Source organism: Pleurodeles waltl, chromosome 1_2 (genome assembly GCF_031143425.1).
Source record: "Pleurodeles waltl isolate 20211129_DDA chromosome 1_2, aPleWal1.hap1.20221129, whole genome shotgun sequence".
NCBI classification, from domain to species: domain Eukaryota; kingdom Metazoa; phylum Chordata; class Amphibia; order Caudata; family Salamandridae; genus Pleurodeles; species Pleurodeles waltl.
This window is the reverse complement of record NC_090437.1, coordinates 262,668,293-262,683,940: the sequence shown is the minus strand read 5'-3', so window position 1 is coordinate 262,683,940 and position 15,648 is coordinate 262,668,293.

Below are 15,648 nucleotides of genomic sequence, written 5' to 3'. Positions count from 1 at the left end.
GCAGCTGTCACAACACTACACAGTACTGTTTCCCTGCAGAAATCAGCAGTGGTCACATATAACACATAGGTTACTCATTATTCTGCAACATACGCAGTAGTCAGGAAAAACATTATTACAATAATGCACATGTCACATGATCCTCATAAGTGCCCACAACAGAAAAATTAGGAAATACATGGCAAGTCATAAACATAGATTAGCATAAATGCCTATAAAAGGAACATTAGTAAACATATGGCACATCATAAAAAGAAATAAGTTAGAATAACATTTCCATCATGTCCATAAATGGAACATCAGAAAAGTATATGGCAAGTCTCAGGAAACACCACATGAAAAAAGCCCCAAAACTAACACGGGCCATTAAAATGGTACCTGTCTTTTTATGTTCTAGGCACCTCAAGTGCCACAAGGAAAACGGTGGCCTCTGATACTCCTTGGTGCCAAAATGGGGGCTGTTTTATAGTTAGAGCTCTCCTGGGGCCCGCTCCCAAACAAGGGTGCCCAAGGTCTCTGTGGCACCCCTGGGCCCTCCCAGGGGGAGCAGAGCAACAACAAAGAGGCTAAGCAATGCGGGGGGCATCCGATGAGACTTCTTCCCCACCCGCGAGCTATTGCAGGAAGATGAGGGCCCGATGAGGCCTCCTCCCCGCAAACCCTCAGAACCAAGCACTTGGGCCTCGGTGAAGTTGGGGGCTCCAATAAGGCCTCCTCCCCGCCCGTCCTGCCCACACCAGCTGGCTCACCAGCACCTGGCCCGGTGCACGAATCCAGTGCAGGCATCCCGAGCCGTAGCGGGGATCAGGCAATAGTGGGGGCCATTTAGTGCCCGAGGGCGCTCCTTGGAGCGTGCATCACCCCGGGGGCACTGCTAGGAGGGTGCTCATTCCAGGTTTCTTTTCTTTCTAGCCCGGGGCCACTGAGCGCAGCCCTTGTACAGTGGTATCTCTATACCCAGGGCACAGTGGGCAGTACACCCTAAGCATTCAAAAATATACATGGCCCCAGCCTACGGGCTGCAGGCCTGGGAGGCCATTTATTTTTTGTAGAACCCACCTTGCATGGGACCTGAGCAGCAGGCCAGGGTTAATTTCATTTTTTTTAAAGTTTAGGGCCCAATGCCCGTGCATAATGGGAAGTGGGCTGTAATCATTTAAAAAGAAAGAAATGCCCCTATGCCCGCAGCCTGTATCCTGTGTGCAGTAGGCCCTAAAAAACATAACTAAACCCCTGGACCCACCGTCCATGTCCCTCAACATAAAAAATTATACATGCCCCCTGGCCCACTGGCCAGATCCTCGGGGAACATTTATTTATCTTAGGGCCCTCCAAGCTTGGGACATGGGCGGCGGACCCTGGGACTTTCTTTTTTTAAAATGTGTAGGGTCCACCACCCATGCACAGTGGGCTGTGGGATAGAAACATTAAAAAAAAAGAAGTGCCTCTGGGCCCCCATCCATTTCTTATGCGTGGCAGGACCTAAAATACATAAATGGCCCCCTGAGCCCACCGCCCATGCCCAGTGGGGGGGCATTTATTTATTTCAGGTCTCACCACTCATGGGACAGGGGCAGCAAGCCCGAGGGCTTTTCCTTTTTAAAAAATGTTTAGGGCCTGCCGCCTGTGCACAGTGGAAGCAGCGAGACACATATGGCTAGAACATACTCCATGATTGCCAAGGCTTCATCTTGAGGTACGTTTGTGTATAACGATTCTATGTCCATGGCCACCAGTGTGTCACAATTTGTGTCAAATCCTAAACCTTTTTATTTTATGATGACATCCATCAAGTTTCTGATATAGGACTTTGTTTTCTGTACAATCGGTTTCAAGTCTATATACTGAGAAACAGGGTCTAATGGTGACCCACAACCCAAAAGTATTGGTCTACCTGATGGTCTCACAGAATCCTTGTGTATTTTGGGAAGAATATAAATCACTGGTGTCTTAGGTTGCAAACTGTCAAGAAACTTAAATTCTGTTGATTTGGTGTTGTACTTCTATAGATGTATCTTGTGTAAGTGGACGATAATAGTCTATATTGTTCAGATGTTGTAACACCTATTTATCATATCTTTCCACATTTAAGACTACTATTCCCCCATCTTTATATGCAGGATTTAGGATAATCTTGGGATTGTTAGAAAGTTATCTAATGGCTTGCTGTTCATCATAATTTAAATTGTTTGTGACAAAATCCGGTTTGCCGTAGAATTGGTCTATTTGATAAAGGACTGTGGGGGTTATTACAACTTTGGAGGAGGTGTTAAGCCGTCCCAAAAGTGACGGTAAAGTGACGGATATACCACCAGCCGTATTACGAGTCCATTATATCCTATGGAACTCGTAATACGGCTGGTGGTATATCCGTCACATTTGGGACGGATTAACACCTCCTCCAAAGTTGAAATAACCCCCTGTGTCTTCAAAAGCAATTACTTGTTGAGGCATTTCGGAGCTAGGAGAACAGAAAGAGGAATTCTTCTTAAGTCCTGCTGTACTCTCTTCTTCTAAATGTTCTCCAAAGGAAAAGAAAACTTGGCTGTTATTTTTTCTAAAAAATTGTAGCATCTCCATCCTAGATTGTGCAGGATATTATGTCATAGGATTAACAAAATATAAGCCCTTACCTAGTAAAGAACATTCAGCTTCTGTGAGTGTAAGAGAGGATAAATTGTATATAGAGAGCTCTGTATTTGCTACCATCTGTAACGTTTTCAGCATGTTTGTATCTCTCCTGAGTGTTGTGATCTCCCCCTGCCTCTGCTCCTTAATATGCCTCTGTTGCTCTGCCCCCTGGCTAAAAAAGACATAGAGGAAGAGGAGCTCTGCTTGTGGTGAACAGCAGATTGAATACTGTTGGGGTGACTTGTTTGAATTTCACCACTAGTTTCAGAACTGGACACCTCTGAAAAAGTAATGAAGCTTCTCCTTGACCCAGCGTATTTAGGTATGTTGGAATTATCATGGGATCTGTGTTTTAAAAAAATCTTCTTTAAAATATGGATCAGTAATCCCCGAGTTATAGTTTTTAATATCCCCAGCAACTTGTGCGGTTTTCTGGTTGACAATCACTGACCTAAATTTGCTGCTCTGGTTTTCTATTTCTTCCAAAAGTTTTTGTTTAGTATCATTAAGCATTTGATCATCCAAAATCTCCTTTTCCAACTTGTTAGAAATGGGGTCTTCGGTTGGCAGTCAGGTTAGCCCCTGTCCAAGCAAGGAACCTCACTCTAGTCAGGGTAAGTCACACACAATCCAGATTATCCTTTGCCCACCCTTTGGTAGTTTGGCACTGAGCAGTCAGACTTAACTTAGAAGGCAATATGTAAAGTATTTGAGCAATAAATCATGCAATAACACCATATAGCACACAAAAACACACCACACAGTGTTTAGAAAAATATATAATATTCATCTGGATAAAAGCAGGTCAAAAAGATAAAAGATGCAATAAGTAAACGTAGAGATATGACTGAAAAGTCACATAAAGGCCCACATTTATACCTTTTGACGCAAAACTGCGCCAACGCAGTTTTGCGTCAAAAATATTACCGCCGGCTAACGCCATTTATTTGCACTGTGCGGGTGTCAAATTTCTACTTTGACGCATGGCGGCGCAAACCACAGGTGTGAGTCATTTTTTTTTACTCAAACCACTGACTGACAAAATGACTGTGAGCTGGTTTACGATGCCGCAAACTGGATACGTGCCGTTTTTTTTACGCAGTCGCAAACACTGCAAAATGTGCATAGGAGAGCCAAAATGGATCTCAAATACTTGCACAGACCCCAGGAAGATTACAACAGACTAGGAACCAGCCAGGAGGACCCACACAAGACCCAGGACAGGGAGAAGAAGAAAAGAAAGTGTTGCTTCAGTGCAGAGGAGCAGGAAATTCTGGTTAAAGAGGGGATGGAACACCAGCACCAACTGTTTGTCACCTCAAAGTTGCCAATTAGTAGGAGAGAGGCAATATGTCAACAAATTGTTAACGAGATCAACAGTGTGACGTAAGTTGGGAGAACAGTCATCGAGTGCAAGAAACGCTGGCATGACTGCAAGCGCAGGACCAAGGAAAAGATGTCCAGGAACAGGAAGGCAGCACTGCAGACTTTAGGTGGGAGTCCAGCACCGCAGGAGGCCCTGGACCACATGGAGGAGAAGGTGGCAGCCGTCATCCCTGAGGAGATCGTCACAGGGATTCAAGGACAGGACAGCGCAGACTACCAGAAGACAGCGCACATGCAGGGTAAGAGGCAGGGGGATCTAAAATGCCTAATTGTTAACTGCAACCAGGGGAGGGACATACCTACTACACAATACATGTAAGTCATGATATTCAGGGAGTGGCATGGGTAAAGGGGCACGGCACGGGGGCATGGCCCATTCAGAGGAAACCTGGGGCACAGTACTACACTACACCAACAACCTTTGCATGGGGGTATGCTGCCATGCCATGGATGATGGAAAGGTAAAGCCAGGCCAGGAGGGTAGGGTACAACGTAAAACTGGCTTGCTGTCACACGTCAGCCAGTATTCTCCCTACATGAACTAGGGCCCAATTAACAATCTCAGGCCATATCTGCAAGTGTAATTTAACATTGACAACAGTTGCCACTACCACCTCTGCTGTGTGTGCATGTCAAGTAGCTAATGGCAGTAACGTCCCCATGGATCTCACACACCCAAATTAGAGGGTTCAGGATGACAATGTTATCAATCCCCTGAAATCAATACAAATGTTCCAATCCTCTCAAATGTGATTGTCCAGAGTTGCTACAAACATTAGCCTTTGTCATAATCATTATGAGGTACACAGCACTAATGTCATACCCATGCTGCATATGTTAGGGTCCACCCTATGCCTGGCTCACAATAGCTTCAATGACACCATGCAACATCCCAAATGTCATACTGCTCAGACAACAGCATTGAGGAGGAGGACATATGTAACTGGCCAGTGAAATACACCCGCACAGTCAGAGGAGGAAATGGAACACTGCTAGGACCATCAGTGCAATCCAATGTAGCACACATTTCCCAACATTAGCAGTACACACTACCAATGCTGACACCCGTATTGTGCCATGCCAATGCAATACATAGTAAATGCTAGGTCTCAGCAACATATAGGTGGATGTGAAATATCTGAGACTGGATCAGTTCCAGAGTAGTTCTGGTGCCATCAGAACACCCACAGCCAGTGTAAGGTCTCACCATGAGAATGGAAGTAGACAGAGGGTTGAGTAGGACAAGAAGGATGGCAATTCGCAATCTGGCCAGAACCAACACCTAGAAGATGCGATGCTGACAAGTCCACTAACTGACCACACTACATGTGACATGCTGGTGGGGCATAGGCCTGGGAGAATGCTAATATGAAAGACAGGAACAATGAACAGGAACCAAGAACACAACATTAAAATATTTGGAAGGCAGGCTTGTCACATTACCAAGCTCACAACACAGACACACTAATTGTACCGTATCTCATTGCAGAGGACTATGGCTCTCCTGCAGATATGCCTGTCATGGACTTCCCTGATGACATGGATGACGAGCTGACAAACATCAGCCACCAGACCCTCCAAGATGTCCTTGAAACCCTCCAGAGCCCACCTTCAGTCACAAAGAGAAGAGCACAGATACAACAACCATCACAGAGGATCCGCCCACCACCCCAATTGTACAACCTGCCAGCTCCAACCCAGCTGAGGACTCTGACGACCCTGGCACCAGCTTTGAGCAAACTGTAGTTGGAGTACAGCGGGAGCTGGCCAAGGAGGTGCGGGTGGGGATGCAAACGATGGCAGCCAGCCTAGAGGGGGTGCGTTCGTGCATGATGTCAACTGAAGAACAGACAGCAGCTATGCCAGGGCAAACAACAATCATGCAGGAAGTTGAAAAAAGGTTGAAGGAAATCAGCACAGCTGTAATAGAGTTGACCCAACACCTACAACAACAATCCTGTCAACGCGTGCACAAATGCAATATTGAACCCCTCAGGGCTGAACTGGCTACCTACCACCATGATGTGGCTGCTATTCTTAAGAACCAGCAGCTCCTCCTTACTGCAGTACTGCCCTTAATAGCCCCACAGTTGGCAGCTACCGGGATGTCTGACTCCACGTCTTCAAACACTGAGGTGTGTATTGCCCCTTCACAACCACCACCACCAAGGGCAGAGGAGACAACACACACATCAGAAGATGAAGACGTGGAGCAGATAACATTCACCCGTAAGAGAACCCGGTAGCACTAGTCCCTGCCACATGGCCACCTATTACCAAGGTCCTGTGCTTTGTAACATGCCAGTCTTGCAAAAACTGTACTCAAGCACTTATTTAACCCACTGTTTATCTTGTCACCCTGCCCTGTGAATGTCTCTCACTAACTGATTGGCAAATCCTGTCCTTATGCACTGTCTGACACTTCACCCCACCATGTCCAATTACATGTCCTTTTGCACTTATGTAGCATCACAATGGAAGATGTCACACTATTTGACTCACAATCATGGACAATGTACATATAGCACTACAGCACTTTTAAATAAATAGCACTTACACAACAAATTTGTCTCCGTGTCCTGTGACACATCAACCGTGATGGCCATCAGTGATGTTAACCTGAGGTCAATGAGCATTGATTGTCTAGACACCTGATCTGAACGATTCTTAGCTGATAACTATGGACAGTGGCCTGGATTGTACCATCATCTGCCCTCCCTGAGGGTTATTTCATAGCAAAATAGAAACTGTGCACCAAAATGCTGTGTTGTACAGAATAATGCCTCCTCAAGGGATGTCTAAGCCAGAAAAAAGTCCCTTTGATTGTTACTGAAAGTCAAAACTTACATATGTGACATATTAGCCAAATTTTACCTAACACACACCAAACAGCATGAAGGGATATGTATGAGTTACCGTACAAATAAGTAACCGTGCTGAACATTGTATCAAATGATAGGTGTGAGTTATGTATACCATACTACATGAGAGCATACTACCACTCACCTTATAAGGATTTGCTGGGACATCAGGCTGCAGGCAGACTTTACACCGTGTCCCCAATGCCAAATGTGGTAGCAAAGCATGCAACCTTGAAAACATACAGCACTAAATAACCACACTTTGCGATCCATAGTAACCGTGAGTGCTGGGTGCAATGGATGGCCGAATCTTAGCTAAGTAACTTTGGTGTAGCTGCCAATGTAACAACTCAGTTGGGATATGGTTTCAGCATGGGGCACAAAAGGAAATGCCAAAGAGACACTGTTCACTCATGGCAAGGCCCTGATCTACAAGCATGTGACACATACATGTAAAGGGTTACCTAGATATTTATTAAACAGTAAAAACAGAAGCTAAAACCAGGGGAAACACCTAACCTATTCTACTCTGACTACACATTACCCACAACTGTCCCTAACTAACCTAATCTAAACTTACATATCACATTTAATGAAACAATCTAAAAATCAGCCCCCCACCCCCCTTATGAGACGGGACACATGGAGGACATCGGATACTAACCTAAACACATACTATCTTATACTAAACAAAGATATATATATATTTTTAATTATATATTTTTTTTATTTCATTTTTTAAAACACCAAAACCCCAACATTGCCCCCCACTCACCCACCCACACACATAATAAAAAAACAGTTGAAAAAAGTATGAAACACCCACCCCCCACCCTCCACCCACTACCACTAACTAAACTAACAGCCAATACTAACCTAAGACTAAGCCCCCTAAACCCACTAAGTTAAAGAACTAGGAAAGAGGAGGGAGGGGAGGAAATCATGTCAGAGTCAAAGCCTACAAGTTGGCCCTCCTCAGGGTCTTTTTAATGGCACGCACCCTCCGGTTGACTTGTGCCACCTCCTGTTGCAGTCTGGTCATTTTATGTAGGACACGGTCCAAGTTCCTTTGCATCTGAGCAAAAGCTGCAGGGTCTATGGCTGCAGCAAGGGTGGTCTGGGTGCCAGTCGATGACATATGAGTCCTTGTCGGTGCCATGTCCACAGGCTGAGGTGCAGGTGGTGCTGTGACTGGTCCTGGAGCTGTTGCTATAGATGGTCCAGCAAAGGTCCTAGCTGCTGTTGGGGCCACCTGGGTGGTAGTGGTGGTGCTGGTGGTGGTGGTGTATGTGGTGGACACGGATGGGCCCCCGTGTGCAAATGCCCTCCACACTCCGGAGGCTCTCTCATGGCGATATCGTCTTGCCATGTTGCGGTACCCAGACTCCAAATCCAGAATGTGGCGGTAACGCATTGCCCTGCGTTGAAACTCTCAAAGCTGGATGGGAGTCATATTGGCTGTTGTTAAGACAAATAGAAAACCAAACATTTGGTACTGCATTGTGTGAAATGGCTCAAAAGGTAAATCAGACAATACATTGAATGTACCTGTAACAACCCATATCATCATACAGATCACTGATAGTCCCTGAGAAAGTACATGGCAAGCCAGCCTACAAATGTCCTATCATCAAATAGCACATCCAAACCCTACAAGATGGGTAACAACTGGAATGACTTTGGCATCATAGTTCCGCCAGTTGTCAGCTACAAATCATGCTGCAAATCCTCCACCACTGACAGGCCAACAAATTTCTATGTTCTAGATGGCAATCTAGGGCCACAAGATCTGTGAGTTTTAAATTGACTTGCCAGTATAGAATTCATGTGGCAATCAGGAGTGGGTATCCTAGGTTTGGACAAGTGAATTACTGATTTACATGTCTGTGTACCAAACTTGGATCATCAGTCCTAGGTACACTATTCACAACCCTACACCTGTGTCTGAGGGGGGTGGACATGGAACTAATCATTTCTAACAACAAGGACACCCAGGAAGCTTTGGAAAGCTGTACATGGGTTTGGCCAACACACCACAGGTAAGGAGGAAGTCCAAATAGGATACACCCAAAGCTTGGACAATTCCATCAACACTTATCTTTGGAAATGCTGACCATTGTCTACATCATTCCCTACCAGTAAGCCATGACTTACAACAAACAGATAGATGCAACACACTTCTGTCCATGAGCCGCATGCACACCTAGGCCATTATACTCAAGTGCCTCATACTCGTAGCACAACATGGGGAGCTACATGCTGCTAGGAAGTTAAACATACAGTCCAACATGTTCATTATTGATTATGGAAGCTGAAGTCTGTGGGTAAGACTTTGACATCTCTATTATGTGAAAACCAGGGTCTGAATTGCTGACTAATTAACTAAAATGGTACACTGCTACATTTTCTGATTTCAACTTTTATCCACATAACTCATCCCTTTTCACATTGCCGTGCCTACAGGACTGACCTAGGATCCCAAAATATGCCAATAGGATAAGGATTGCCCAACTCAAAGATGGTGATATAATGATATGCTACTCAAGGAACAAAACAGATGATTAACCAGCGCATCACACCTTGCTATGTGTCCAACACACAGGAGTCAATCACACATCATCAGTAAACACAACACAGAACAGAAATATCAACACTTACTGGAGATGTCTGTGTCCGCAAATCGAGCCATCTCTCCAATAGTGTAGGGTGCAGGTCCACCTGAAAGGCATGGAAGGGAGAAATGTGCTCAATGTCTGTGCACTGTACAACACTTCAAAATACAAATACCATGTGTAATATTAACGCAGAAAGTAAAGCCTCTCAGACATGATGATACTGCATCCTACATACTACTGCAAACATGTACAGACCCGGGGACTCCAGTGAGTGATACACACATATCCGCACACATGCAGTGGCCCTAACTATCATGTGTTGGCAAACATGCCCCTTCATTGGTGAGCAGACAAAATCATGGAGTGTATTCCTCTCATCATGTGTATCCATGAGAGACATCCAAAGCCACTTTCCGTGAGGACTGCAATACCAGTCACCCAGACATTGTGACTAAGACCAATTTTAGACACAAAGTTACAATGTACAGAGGGCCAGGGACAGTTGTCAGCCCTCAATTTGTATCATTTTCTTCATTATATGTGCCACAGCTATGGTGAGTTGCACCAACCATAGAGATATGAACCCGTGTGCATACCTTTTGCCAGCCATCCCAATTGAAAAATGGCACTACAAACTCAAAATATCAGTCTAAGATGTTACCTGATGTAAGCTGTTACTTGTTACATATGTGTCAGAATCTAGTTCAGACATGTATCCGAAAACAATTGAGGGACACAATATTTAAGAAAAAAATCTGGATTTCCAATATATGTTTCCTGATACACTCACCTACCACACCTGAAACATATGTTTGAGCCACATTGCCATCATCAATTGACGTGAAGACAGCACTAATTTTCAGGCTCATGTTATGTTTAGAAAGTTAGCCTATCTGTGGCGTCAACAAATGACAGTAATGTGTAGGAAAGGTGTATACCTCACAGGCAACTGTGGCTCATATCCATACCTATTTTGCACCGCATTTGTGTTGCTGTTTTACACAAAGGCAGCACAAACATACAAAATACAATTGTATTTTGTAAGTTTGTGCCGCTCTTGCCTCAAAACAGGTTGCAATTGCGGTGTTAACAAAGTAGAAATATGGCCCTGTATGTTTCACTACCATTCCACATATTCAAAAATATTGCCAGCAGAATATGAACAATTCAGCTTCTGTCACTACAGAGCATTTAAATGTGCACATTACTCTGATTTCTACTCACCAACAGGGCCACCTATTACAAACCTCAGGTGGTCCAGCAGATCTTGCTCCCTGGCAACAAGGTCAGCCCAGCTGTGCTTCAGCTGGTGGTCATTTTGCGGTGTGTTGTGTATTCTCTGCAGATGGTACAACACCTTTGCCCACCGGAGCCTCCTTGCCTCTGTGTATTAGCTTTGGATCACACGACCACCTGCATCTATCATCAGGGGTAGGAAGTGGCACACCAGCCAAATAAACCCACCCAGCTCCTCCTCTCCCATCCTTCTAAGACAAGGCCTACCCAACATTATAGTGCCAAAAATAAAGAGGGGATAAAGGGGAACAAAGAAGAATAGAGGGAAAGTAGGACAGGGAAATGCAAAAAAACTACAAACACAGCCCAACTATACCCAAACTACCAGTACCCACAACAGACTCCCAACACAACAAAGACAAATGTTGACAACACAACTGACCACAAAAACACTCATACAGTATACCACAGACAGTAATTATACACAAAAAAAAATTTAAAGACCACACTGGAGACAAAATCACAAAATGCACAAAGAGACAGGTCTATACACAGCCACACAGTCAGGAAATATCACAGACTGCAAAGTGAAAGAGAAAGTACACCCACAGTACCAATTCTGTAAACAGGATATCCTGCGACATCACTTCCTGCCTCAAATGCAGTGTTTATTTTTATTATTATGTGTCAAAATATAATGCCGCTTACAGTCTTTGCATCATTTTTTTTTACGCACATGATAAGAAATAACCCCGCATCCATATTGTTAAATATGTGTTATACTTAACAAATTTCCGGGGGGACACTGTGGGAATTACCGCTCAGGGCCAATGAATGTTTCAGGGCATTGTGCGTCATATTTCAATGTATATGAGTCATTTTTAGATGCATGTGCATCTTTTTTTCACGCATATGCGTCAAAACTTCTGTCATTAACAGGGTTTGGGTCATTTCTCATTTTGAATGGGACATGACAGTTGTGAAAATACAGAGATAGGCTGATTGCACCCACATTGGGCATTACGGTGTATGGGCACATGTGACAGATCATACTACTGCAGACCATGATCCTCTACTTGGTGTACAGGATTTTCACGCATCACTGACGCAATACATGGCCAAACGTGTTGGATACAATTATGTATTACCCAGTTTGGGCATGTTTTGCGTCAAGAGAGGATAGCAAGGCGATGCAATTCACTACAGTAACTCAAAGCCTATGTGTCAATGTGTGTGAATTGGCAACTACTATTGTTGTTGACCAACTGTGTGAACATAGATGCATTTTTGCTAATCTGCTGGTATGCATGTAGAGTCAATATGTCCAACCCTCAGATGCAAGTCAGTGTGGAAATGAGAGAGGACATGTGTTTGTCATACAAATAGCAAGACCTGCTGTGTGCACTTCCTAGCCTTTTTGGAACATAAACACCACCAATGACAAAGCATGCACTGGATAGATAGCAGACGGTTGTTCATGTCAATGTTCCAAAACTTAGCCATCACATGTCCTGGAATGTTGGATACTACTTCCTAGGCCCTTGTTTGTTAACCCACCATAAGTCAGGCATGGGATCATACAATGTGGGTACCGTGTTTGTGACACGTAGTCACTTCTATAATACTCAATTGTAATGTTACGCCACAGTTGGAGTCATATAAATGAGCCATGTCTCTCCTGTGGCAGTGGAGGACCAGCAGACCAAGCAGCATGTGTTCACATATTTCCAGTGGTAAAATGCACAGAGGTGTCTGGTTCATGTGTGTGGGCCAATGTTTAGCCTGTATAATTATTGGGGTCTATATTGTCACAGTTACGTGCAGGTCTAGTCATGAGTCTTTACAAAGTATCCTTCCCAGATCAATAGTAGGAAAGCTAATGGGGATTTGAGAACACACATGGGGATGGTCCAACCCTGTCATTGCAGAAGTGTTATGAGACTGTCAACAGGGCAACCTTGGTTTGCTGTCAAAGTTAATGTCTCTGGAATCTCATACCGGCAGGTTTCCTGACAACATTTGTATACAGGTTGGCCTTTAAAATTCCTACAGCATCTGGTAACATCAGTGCCTCTGCGCTGATTACTCTCACAGTTATTCACCACACAAGCCCCATCAATCTGTTGAGAGCAATGTAAATCAGTGTGTGGACTGTCAGGGTCCTAACATGTGCGGACATTTCATGCACAATATCTGATGTTGTTGTTGTGGTGGAGACACCATACCCAATCCATGCATATAGCCATGGTACACTGTCACAATATGTCACTCATGCATACATGAGACGTAGACAAGAGATAGGCCAGGATTCGGCTATTTGGAGACAAGTTCCCCCCCATGGAGCAATAAATAAACTGATTCTGCCATTCAATGTATTTGAGTATGCATTGTAGACCCACCTGACACAACACCCCAGGAGGATTATGAGGGTTGGGAAAGCAACTATGATACAAATGTAGGCCCAAGGAACCTTTATGCTAACGGTAAGACAGGAGCCAGTCAGGCTCACAGGATGCAGGGTCAATCAGGTTCCAAACATTTCACAAGGTAAATACACAGTGGTCAGACTGAGAGTGGTCAAAGGAGGAACAAGACAGTGGAAATGGAAAAGTGTGTTTGTCCTGTGTGTTGGAAAGTAACACATTAACCCAAGGGCTGTGTTCCACAGCTGATTTATACTGGAAGGCATAACAGTGTTATGGATGAAATGGCAGCTTCTATGCTGTTCCAAGCAGCTGCAAGGGCACTGTATGTTCAAATGGCTGGTGTCCATGGAGGTGCTCACAGGTGTGTGCAGCATCAGTCTCTCTCATCAGGCGAGATTTAAGTTCAAATGGCCAGCAGTACCTTTCACATGGAAAGCAATGTACAGGTGATAACAGGGTTTAGAGACTACAAGCCAGTGCATTATTTAACCTGACCTAACCTATTTAACCTGACGTCCATGCAGACAGAAGTACACTGACTATGGCATACCATAGTAAAGAGGGTAGCACACTGGATTTACATTGTGAGTCTGGGAGTGTGTAGAGGAGGGATTATCTGGGGACACATAATACCATTCCAGGAACCCCTGACAAAGGGTGGGGTGAGACCGGGAACATGTGTGTCAGGACTTAGGATATGGGCTGTCATGTGTAGGGGATGTCATGTGAGCAATGCTAGTCATACCTAGGGCACTTGTGCTATGACTTTGCTGCTTTTATGGAAATCTAGTCACACATAGTCCTTGCAAAGACAGATGATGTAACAGTTACTGCTGTCAAGGGTCTGGTCATACATTCCTCTCACTAATGCAACAGCACATCCACTGCCTCATGTATCATGCATATTTTCCCATTATTGTCTGATGGTGTCTTATTTGTGTGCCATATGCTGCAATGAACCATGTTGCCAACCTGTATGTGTAAAATAGGTGTGGTCCTCTGCTATTGCCCTTCAAATGTGACATGTACAGGATGTATGTCATTTACAGTGTGAGTGAATGTGGCTGTACATTCATACACATCTAACTAGTTTAGCAATGTTCTGTGTCCTAATCTGTATTTCAGCAATGCTTCATGAGGTTACACTCTAAAGCTGATAGTTAGAGATAATGTTATGCAAAAATTATTATCCAGACCATGATATGGTGATTAGTATAGGTGTGTGTTTACTAATGGTAAGACAGTGGTGATGGGTGATTAGGGTTAAAAGACATTTTGGGCAATTTGTTGTCCCCAACGCAATCCTGCAGCTGTGTTTGGATGGTCCCCCTCATGTTGATGGTCAGCACCCTCCTCTTCCTCCTCTTCAGGCATTTGTGGGTCGGGTTCATATAGGGGAATGTTCCTTCTTACACATATGTTGTGCAGGATGGCACAGGTCAAAATTATTTTGCACACCATTTCTGGTGAGTATAGGAGGCTGCCTCTGGTGATGTCAAGGCACCTGAATCTTGACTTCAGGATGGCAAAGGTCCTCGTGACTATGGTGTGTGTCCTCCTATGTGCCTCATTATAGGCACGCTCTGCTGCAGTGCTTGGGTTGGCAACTGGGGTCATAATCCATGGCTGGATCCCATGCCCCTGATCAGCTGAAAGAGAAAATGAGTGAGAACATGTTGATGTAGCTTGCCCCATAAATATCACCTTGCATGGCAGTAGTTCTCTTAAGTTGTCTGTGACTCATTGGTGTTTGTGTTATTGTGTGGATTCCTAAGCTTCTAGGATGTACCATCAGCATTGGGTTGTTTCCTTATCTGAACGGGTGTTTGGCAGATGTCAGCAGTATTTTTGGAGAGTTGCAGTACAGTGTGTACTCCCTTGCATTGTGACTGGTGAAACAGATGTCCCTGTGTCTTAACCGGGGGTGAGATGATAGTTCCATACACAGAATCAATTTGACACTGGTGGTAACACAGTTGCATCTATGTACCCTGGACATCCCATACCATTTGACATATGCAATAGATTAATTTAAGCATCAGTGAGGCCCTTAGATTTTGGAAGGTGACAATGTGCAAAACATCTCCGTACGTTGTGAGCACTGACGTGTTCACAATTGACTATGCACTAATTTCACATGTGTGACAAGTTCTCTGCAGACCTATTTCTCTGCCCTGGCCAAGTTGACTCAGGTTGTTACGTGTTCCTATACTACTGAACATCTTCAGGTTCCGATGGCTAACTTGGTTGTGAGGTTGTCATTTAGAGTTCCAGAAGGTCTGTATGGCAGTACATCTGTTGTGTGTGTGTTAATTTGTCGCAATGCGTATGTGTAGGAATGTGCACTTTCTATATTGTCCCATCAAGATGTGTTCTTCGCACTGTCCACTTGCTTCTTGGTAGTGGGCAATGTGAGAGCAGGAGTGATGTGAGATATTGGTACCGCCTCAATGATTGCATGTGACCTTCATTGTAGTCATCATCATGCTATGT